Source organism: Heterodontus francisci, chromosome 12, assembly GCF_036365525.1.
Source record: "Heterodontus francisci isolate sHetFra1 chromosome 12, sHetFra1.hap1, whole genome shotgun sequence".
Taxonomy (NCBI): Eukaryota; Metazoa; Chordata; class Chondrichthyes; order Heterodontiformes; family Heterodontidae; genus Heterodontus; species Heterodontus francisci.
This window is the reverse complement of record NC_090382.1, coordinates 109,647,415-109,657,483: the sequence shown is the minus strand read 5'-3', so window position 1 is coordinate 109,657,483 and position 10,069 is coordinate 109,647,415.

The window sequence follows — 10,069 nt, the reverse complement described above, 5'->3', positions numbered from 1 at the left end:
GGGAGGGAGGGAGGGGAGGGGAGGGGGGAGGGAGGGAGGGGAGGGGAGGTGGAGAGGGAGGGGAGAGGGAGGGACGAGAGGGGGGAGGAGGGGGGAGGATGGGGGGAGGAGGGGGGAGGGGGGGAGAGGGGGGGGGAGAGAGGGGGGGAGAGAGGGGGGGAGGGGGAAGGGGGGGGTTGCTGGTGGAGAAGAGAACAAAATGGAAGGTGTGTGATAGGGCAAACGGCAAGAGAGATTAAACAACAAAGATGTCATGGGACAAAGGCAAAGATAGTGTCAATGGTTGTGGTGAAAGACAAAGCATTAGCTCAGAGAGAGTGTTAATGACAGAATAATGAGCAGCTCCGTCCAAAAGCACAACATGAAAAACAGGCACACGGTTAAAAATAAATTAAAATAATTCAAAAAAGATAAAAACAGCCAGTCATGCTCTGAAATTGTTGAACTCAATGTTCAGTCCACAAGGCTGTCGAGTGCCTAATCGAAAGATGAGGTGCTGCTTCTCGAGCATGCGTTGATGTTCACTGGAACACTGCAGCAGGCCACGGTCAGAAATGTGGGCATGAGAGCAGGGGGAAATGTTGAAATGGCAAGAAACCGGAAGCTCGGGGTCATGCTTTCGGACTGAGCGAAGGTGTTCCGCAAAGCGGTCACCCAATCTACATTTGGTCTCTCCAATGTAGAGGCGACTGCATTGTGAGCAGCAAATACAGTTTACTAAATTGAAGGAAGTACAAGTAAATCACTGCTTCACCTGGAAGGAATGTTTGGTGCCTTGGATGGTGAGGAGAGAGGAGGTAAAAGGGAAGGTATTACACCTCCTACGATTGCATTGAAAGGTGTCATGAGAAGGGGACGTGGTGTCGGGGGTGATGGAGGAGGGGATCATGGTGTTGCGGAGTGAGCAATCCCTTTGGCATGCTGAAAGGGGAGGGGAGGGGAAGATGTGTTTGGTGGCGGAAATGGTGAATTGTGAGGGCAGAATTGTGGGAAATGGGTCAGACACAGTTGTCGGCCCTGTCAACCACAGTGGGGAGGAATCCTTGGTTGAGGAAAAAGGAAGACATATCAGAAGCGCTGTTGTGGAAGGCTGCATCATCAGAACAGATGCGTTAGAGACAGAAACACTGGGAAAATGGGATGGAGTCCTTACAGGAAAGAGGGTGTGAGGAAGTGCGTGGGGACAAAGATGGACCAGAAATAAAGGTAGTGAATTGGGGGAAGGCCGATTTCAATATGATAAAACAGGATCTGGCCAAAGTGGCCCGGGAGCAGCTACTTGTAGGAAAGTCTACACAAGGCCTGTGGGAGTCAAAGAGGAAATAGAGAGAGCTCAGGGCCAACATGTTCCCGTTAAGGTGAAGGGCAGGACCAACGAGTCCAGGGAACCCTGGATGTCAGGGGATCTAGGGGATTGGTTAAGAAAAAAAAAAGGAGGCTTATGGCAGATTCAGAGCGCTGTAAACAGCAGAGGCACTAGAGGAGTTTAGAAAGTGTGAGCGGGGACTTAAAAAAGTAATAGGAGAGCCAAGAGGGGACATGAAAAAACACTGGCAGGCAAGATATAGGAAAATCCCAAGGCATGTTTTAAGTATATTAAGAACAAGAGGATAATCAGGGAAAGAGTAGGGCCCATTAGTGACCAAAGTGGCAATCTGTATGTGGAGCCGGAGGACATAGGTGACGTTTTAAATGATTACTTTTCATCTGTGTTCATAATGGAGAAGGACAATGTCGGTGTAGAGATCAGGGAGGGGGATTGTGATATACTTGAACATATTAGCATTGAAAGGGAGGAAGTATCAGCTGTTTTCGCGTGCTTAAAAGTGGATAAATCCCCAGGCCCAGATGAGATGTATCCCAGGCCAATATGTGAGGCGAGGGAGGAGATAGCGGGGGTTCTGACACAAATTTTCAAATCCTCTCTAGCCACAGGAGAGGTACCAGAGGTCTGGAGGACAGCGAATGTGGTACCATTATTCAAGAAGGGTAGCAGGGATAAACCAGGTAATTACAGGATGGTGAGTCTAACATCAGTAATAGGGAAACTATTGGAAAACATTCTGAGGGACAGGATTAATCTCCAGGGATAGTCAGCATGGCTTTGTCAGGGGGAGATCATGTCTAACAAACTTGATTGAATTTTTCGAGGCAGTGACTAGATGTGTAGATGAGGGTAAAGCAGCTGATGTAGTTTACATGGACTTCAGTAAGGATTTTGATAACCCACATGGGAGATTGGTTAAGAAGGTAAGAGCCCATGGGATCCAGGGCAATTTGGCAAATTGGATCCAAAATTGGCTTAGTGGTAAGAGGGTGATGATTGATGGTTGAGGGTTGCTTTTGCGAGTGGAAGCCGGTGACCAGTGGTGTACCACAGGGATCGGTGCTGGGACCCTAGCTGTTTGTAGTGTACATTAACTATTTAGACGTGAATATAGGAGGTATGATCAGTAAGTTCGCAGATGACATGAAAATTAGTGGTGTCGTAAATAGTGAGGAGGAAAGCCTTAGATTACAGGATGATATAGATGGGCTGGTAAGATGGGCGGAGCTGTGGCAAATGGAATTTAATCCTGAGAAGTGTGAGGTAATGCAGTTTGAGAGGAGTAACATGGCTAGGGATGGTAGGACCCTAGGAAATACAGAAGGTCAAAGGGACCTTGGTGTACTTGTCCACAGATCACCGAAGGCAGCAGCACAGGGAGAGAAGGTGGTTAGAAAGACGTATGGGATACTTGCCTTTATTAGCCGAGGTATAGAATATAAGAGCAGGGAGGTTATGATGGAGCTGTATAAAATGCTGGTTAGACAACAGCTGGAATACTGTGTACAGTTCTGGTCACCACACTATAGGAAGGATGTGATTGCACTGGAGAAGATGCAGCCATAGCATAAAAGGCTACGGACAAGTGCTGGAAAATGGGATTAGAATAGTTAGGAATAAAAGCAGAAAGTGCTGGCAAACTCAGCAGGTCTGGCAGCATCTGTGGAGAGAGAAGCAGAGTTAACGTTTCAAGTCAGTGAGCAGTTCTGAAGAAGGGTTTTGAACCCTTGTCCCCAGAGCAATAACCTGGGTCTCTGGGTTATTAGTTCAGTGACAATACCACCGCCTCCCCTTGCTATAGGGAGATGCTATACAAATGCATATAGTACAGGCACCTCTTAGGCCCCAGCAATCAGCATTCAAAGATTAGCAGAGGGGCCAGCAGACAGAGGTGGGAGGGGAGGGGGTGACGTGGTGGTAATATCACTACACTAGTAACCCAGAGGCCCAGGCTAATTCTCTGGGGACATGGGTTTGAATCCCACCACGGCAGATGGTGGAATTTGGATTTAATTAATAAATCTGGAATTAAAAAACTAATCTAATGGTGATCATGAAACAATTGTCGATTGTTGCAAAAACCCATCTGGTTCACTAATATCCTTTAGAGAAGGAAATCTGCTATCCTTACCTGGTCTGGCCTACATGTGACTCCAGAACCACAGCATCCACAAAAAACCCCATCCTCAACATCAGTGCAAAAGAGAAGTCTGAATCATTTGCATCCATGTTCAGCCAGAAGTGCCGAATGGATGATCCATCTTGGCCTCCTCCTGAGGTCCCCAGCATTACAGATTCCAGTCTTCAGCCAAATGGATTCACTCACCGTGATATCAAGAAATGGCTGAAGGCACTGCAAAGGCTACGGGCCCTGACAACATTCTGGCAATAGTACTGAAGTCTTGTGTTCCAGAACTAGCCGTGCCCCTAGTCAATCTGTTCCAGTACAGCTACAACATTGGCACCTACCCAGCAATGTGGAAAATTGCCCGGGTATGTCCTGTGCACAAAAATCAGGACAAATCCAATCTGGGCAACTACTGCTCTATCAGTCTACTCCCAATCATCAGCAAAGTGATGGAAAGGGTCATCGACAGTGCTATCAAGTGGCACTTGCTTAGCAATAACCTGCGCACTGACGCTCAGTTTGGGTTTCGCCAGGGCCATTTAGCTCCTGACCTCATTACAGCCTTCATCCAAACATGGACAAAAGAGCTGAACTCCAGAGTTGAGGTGAGAGTGACTGCCCTTGATATCAAGGTAGCGTTTGATTGAGTGTAGCATTAATGAGCCCCTGCAAAACTGGAGTCAATGGAAATCAGGGGAAAACTCTCCACTGGTTGGAGCCATACCTATCGTAAAGGAGGATGGTTGTAGTTGTTGGAGGTCAATCATCTCAGTCCCAGGACATCACTGCAAGAGTTCCTCAGGGTAGTGTCCTAGGCCCAACCTTCTTCAGCTGCTTCATCAATGAATTTCCCTCCATCATAAGGTCAGAAGTGGGGATATTCGCTGGCGATTGTACAATGTTCAGCACCATTTGCGACTCCTCAGATACTGAAACAGCTTGTTTCCATATGCAGCAAGGCCTGGACAATATCCAGCCTTGGGCTGATAAGTGGCAAGTAACATTCACGCCACACAAGTGCCAGGCAAAGACCATCTCAAACAAGAGAGAATTAACCATCTCCACTTGACTTTCAATCGCATTACAATTGCTGAATCCCCCAATTTCAACATCCTGGGGGTCACCATTGATCAGAAACTGAACTGGACCAGCCATACAAGTACTGTGGCCACAACAGCAGTCAGATGCTGGGAATTATGCGGCAAGGAACTCACTTCCTGACTTCCCAATGCCTGTCCACTATCTACAAGGCACAAGTCAGGAGTGTGATGGAATACTCTCCAGTTGCCTGGATGCGTGCAGCTCCAACAACACTTAACAAGCTTGATACCATCCAGGACAAAGCAGCCTGCTTGATTGGCACTCCCTTCAGCACTGAGGCACAGTGGCAGCAGTGTTTATCATCTACAAGATGCACTGCAGCAACTCACCAAGGCTCCTTCGACAGCACCTTACAAACCCGCAACCTCTACCACCTAGAAGGACAAGGGCAGCAGATGCATGGGAACAACACCAACTGCAAGTTCCCCTCCAAACCACACACGATGCTGACTTGGAACTATATCACCGCTTCTTCACTGTCACTGAGTTAAAATCCCAGAACTCCCTTTCTAACAGCACTGTTGGTGCACGTACACCACAAGGCCTGCAGCAGTTCAAGAAGGCAGCTCACTACCACCTTCTCAAGGGCAATGGTGTTAGCTCACTGGGACCGCTGTTAGAGTCATAGAGTTATACAGCACAGAAACAGGCCCTTCGGCCCATTGTGTCCGTGCCGGCCATCAAGCACCTAACTATTCTAATCCCGTTTTACAGAGTCATAGAAAACTGGATCTGTTTAAATTGAACTCGGGGAACAGCTAGGCTGAGTACTGTTAGTTATTGGTTGGTTATACTAATCTAAAGATATCACACAGAAATGTAGATAACAAGAGCGAAAAGAAGAAAGACAGGTTTGCATTTCTATAGCGCCTTTCAAAACCTCAGGACGTCCTAAAGTGCTTTACAACCAATGACGTACTTTTTGAAGTGTAGTCACTGTTGAAATATAGGAAAAGTGGCAGCCAATGTGCGCACAGCAAGGTGCCACAAACAGCAATGTAACAATGACCAGATAATCTGTTCTTCAATGATGTTAATTGAGGTGTAAATACTGGCCATCTCCTCGACTCTTCTTCAGAATAGTGCCAAGGGATATTTCACCTCCACCCAAGAGGGCAGAGTGGGGTTTCAGGTTAACATCTCATTCAAAAGACACCACGTCCGACAGTGAAACACTCCCTCAGTGACCTGTTCTCCTTTTCAGGAGGCACTCAAGGACAAAGAACTTTGCACCTGCCATTAGCCATCATAGGTATGATAGTGCTGGCAGGTTAAGGGTCCTCAGTTTCCTTAAACGTGGGAGATAGTCCTAAATATATTCTCTCTACAGTATATCGTGAAGTCCAGTGTGACTAAGGAGACTTAGCTCAGAACAGTAAAAGGAGGGGTCATAAAAGAATTCACACCCCTGAAACAGGATCCCCTAACCCAATGTTTAAGCATCAAACTAAAATGCTTTTTTTTCATTCATTCAGGGACAGTGGGCATGGCTGGCTAAGTCGGCATTTATTGCCCATCCTTAATTGCCCTTGAAAACGTGGTGGTGAGCTGCCTTCTTGAACTGCTGCAGTCCATGTGGGGTAGGGACACCCACAGTTCTGTTAGGAAGAGAGTTCAAGGATTTTGACCCAGTGACAGTGAAATAGTTCCAAGTCAGGATGGTATGTGGCTTGGAGGGGAACTTGCAGGTGGTGGTGTTCCCAACCATTTGCTGCCCTTGTCTTTCTAGGTGGTAGAGGTCACGGGTCTGGAAGGTGCTGTCTAAGGAGCCTTGGTGAGTTGCTGCAGTGCTTCTTGTAGATGGTACACATTGCTGCCACTGTGAATCAGTGGTGGAGGGAGTGAATGTTGAAGGTGGTGGATGGGGTGCCCATCAAGCGGGCTGCTTTGTTCTGGATGGTGTCGAGCTTCTTGAGTGTTGTTGGAGCTGCACCCATCCAGGCAAGTGGAGAGTATTCCATCACACTCCTGACTTGTGCCTTGTAGATGATGGGCAGGCTTTGGGAAGTCAGGAGGCGAGTTACCTACTGCAGGATTCCTAGCTGCTGACCTGCTGTTGTAGCCACGGTATTTATATGGCTACTCCAGTTCAGTTTCTGGTCAATGGTAACCTAGGATGTTGATAGTGGGGAATTCAGCGATCGTAATGCCATTGAATGTCAAGTGGAGATGGTTAGATTCTCTCTTGTTGGATATAATTATTGCCTGGCACTTGTGTGCCATGAATGTTACTTGCAACTTACCAGCCCAAGCCTGGATATTGTCCAGGTCTTGCTGCATTTCTACACAGACTGCTTCAGTTTCTGAGGAGTCACGAATGGTGCTGAACATTGTGCAATCATCCCCACTTCTGACCTTATGATGGAAGGAAGTTCATTGATGAAGCAGCTGAAGATGGTTGGGCCTGGGATACTACCCTGAGGAATTCCTGCTGTGATGTCTTGGAGCTGAGACCTCCAACAACTGCAATCATCTTCCTTTGGGCTAGGTAGGACTCCAACCAGCAGAGAGTTTTCCCTCTGAATCCCATTGCCTTCATGCTGGGGCTCCTTGATGCCATACTCGGTCAAATGCTGATGTCAAGGGCAGTCACTCTCATCTCACCTTTTGAGTTCAGCTCTTTTGTCCATGTTTGAACCAAGGCTATAATGAGGTCAGGTGCTGAGTGGCCCTGGTGGAACCCAAACTGAGCATCACTGAGCAGGTTATTGCTAAGCAAGTGCCGCTTGATAGCACGGTCGATGACACCTTCATCACTTTACTGATGATTGAGAGTAGACTGATAGTACGGTAATTGGCCGGGTTGGACTTGTTATGCTATTTGTGTACAGGGCATACCTGGGCAATTTTCCACATTGCCAGGTAGATGCCAGTGTTGTAGCTGTACTGGAACAGCTCGGCTAGGGGCCTGGCAAGCGCTGGAGCACAGGTCTTCAGTACTATTGCCGGAACATTGTCAGGGCCCATAGCCTTTGCAGTATCCAGTGCCATCAGTCCTTCCTTGATATCACACAGAGTGAATCGAATTGACTGAAGTCTGGCATTTGTGATGCTGGGGAATTCAGGTGGAGGCCAAGATGGATCATCAACTCAGCACTTCTGGCTGAAGATTGTTGAAAATGCTTCAGCCTTATCTTTTGCACTGATGTGCTGGGCTCCCCCAGTTAGGAAGGGAGTTCAAGGATTTTGACCCAGCAACAGTGAAGGAACAGCGATATAGTTCCAAGTCACGATGGTGTGTGGAGCTACCTCCTCCAGTTAGTTGTTTAAATGTCCACCACCATTCATGGCTGGATGTGGCAGGACTGCAAAGCTTAGACCTTATCCGTTGGTTATGGGATCGCTTAGCTCTGTCTATCACTTGCTGCTTATGCAGTTTGGCATGCAAGTAGTCCTGTTGTAGCTTCACCAGGTTGACACTTCATTTTGAGGTATGCCTGGTGCTGTTCCTGGCATTCCCTCCTGCACTCTTCATTGAACAAGGGTTGGTCTCCTGGCTTGATGGTAACAGTAGAGTGGGGGATGTGCCGGGCCATGAGAGTACAGATCATGGTCGAGTACAATTCTGCTGCTGCTGCTGATGGCCCACAGGGCCTCATTGATGTCCAGTTTTGCATTGCTAGATCTGTTTGAAATCTAACCCATTTGGCCACACAACACGATGGAGGGTATCCTTAATGTGAAGGCGGGACTTCGTCTCCACAAGGACTGTGCGGTGGTCACTCCTACCAATACTGTCATGCACAGATGCATCTGCAACAGGCAGATTGGTGAGGATGAGGTCAACTATGTTTTTCCCTCTTGCTGGTTCCCTCACCACCTATCGCATACCCAATCTAGCAGCTATGTCCTTTAGGACTCGACCAGCTTGGTCAGTAGTGGTAATTAGTAGTTAGTAGCTAGTAATTCCTGATGCGCAGTTTGGCACACTCCGGTGACGTCAGTGGGCCGGTGACTTGTCAGCAATCACTGTTATTTTAAAGGTAACCGAGGGCAACATCATCATAAACCTAAATCTTCAAAATGTTTTTACACCCAATTACAAGTGTCTGCATATATAGAACATCCAGCACAGAAACAGGCTTTTGGCCCAATTGATCCATGCCAGTGTTTCTACTCCACAAGGCCTCCTCCCACCCCTTTTCATATAACCTGACCAACATACCCTTCTATTCATTTCCTATACATTCATGTAACTTCCCCTAAATTCATCTACACTATTCCCCTCTCCTACTACAGGTCTGCTGTGATAACGACAATGAGTAGTCCACAAACTGCAAAGCCAAAGGCATGATACCGCAGCTGCTGGAAATCTGAAATGCTAGAAATACTCAGCAGATCAGGCTGCATCTGTGGAGAGAGGAACAGCTAACATTTCAGATCAATGACCTTTCATCATAATAGTAAAATGTTACAGATGTAACTGGTTTTAAGCAAGTATAGAGGCAGGGAAGGAGGAAAGAACCTGTTATAGGGTGTAAAGCAGGAGAGATTAAATAACAAAAAGAGATGGTGGTGCAAGGCAAAATGGGGTGGCACTGGAACAAATAAACAAAAGATGGACCAAGAGGAGCTGTAAATGGCAACAGCAAAGTCATGACCCACACCTGCTGTCTGGCAAAAATGGCAGTAGTTATCTGAAATTGCTGAACTCCATGTTGAATTGGAAAGTTGCAAGTGCAAAGGCTCCCTGTGAACACATCAGTGTCCTTATTTACAAGGTGAGGCGAAAAAAACGACACCAAATGACCAGGAGACTTGAAGCTGTGTTAAACCTTGCACAACAACATTTAAGAACCTAATACAGTCATCAGATTTATTCCACAGCAGTGATTCGCAAACTGGGGTCTGTAGAGACTTTCCAGGGGTGCGGAAAATAATGCGGAAGTGCTTACTGAACAGGGCCAGCCTTACAGGTGGGAAACATGAGCAACCAGATGCAGGTTTGATGCAAGCCAGGAGCGGACTGCAGCCACATGTGCAGTGCAGGGTGGGCTGACTGTCGCACCTAGGTGGGCAAGCCCACATAGAGGAGTGCCAAGAGGGGCACAAAGATCCCTGCATCAGTAAGTAAATATCTATTTTCTTAAAAGCATTATTCAAACACTCTTTACATGCAGCAGTTTATTACGAGTATTATATTATATTATAATTTAGATGGGGGGGGGGGTCCAGGATTACTAATCCATTTGAAAAGGGGTCCTTCAACCAAAGATTTGAGAACCATTGACCAACAGGACTATATGTAATACCATACCTTTTCAAAGCAGCTATTTCTGAAAGAAACAATTAAGATTATAATCCTTTGCATTTTTCATTCATGTTATACAATTATCACAGGAGAATAAGCGAATATAAAAAATATGCCATTCATTAAATAACCTTCCAAGGGTTCCACAATGCAAGGCAGTCCATACCGCTGGGCAACACGGTCAAAAGAAAGCGGGTAAGCAGTGGCCAGAGGTGTACTCTGTGCTCTGCCTTCCCTGTGCTCTACTCTCTTTCGGTTGCTG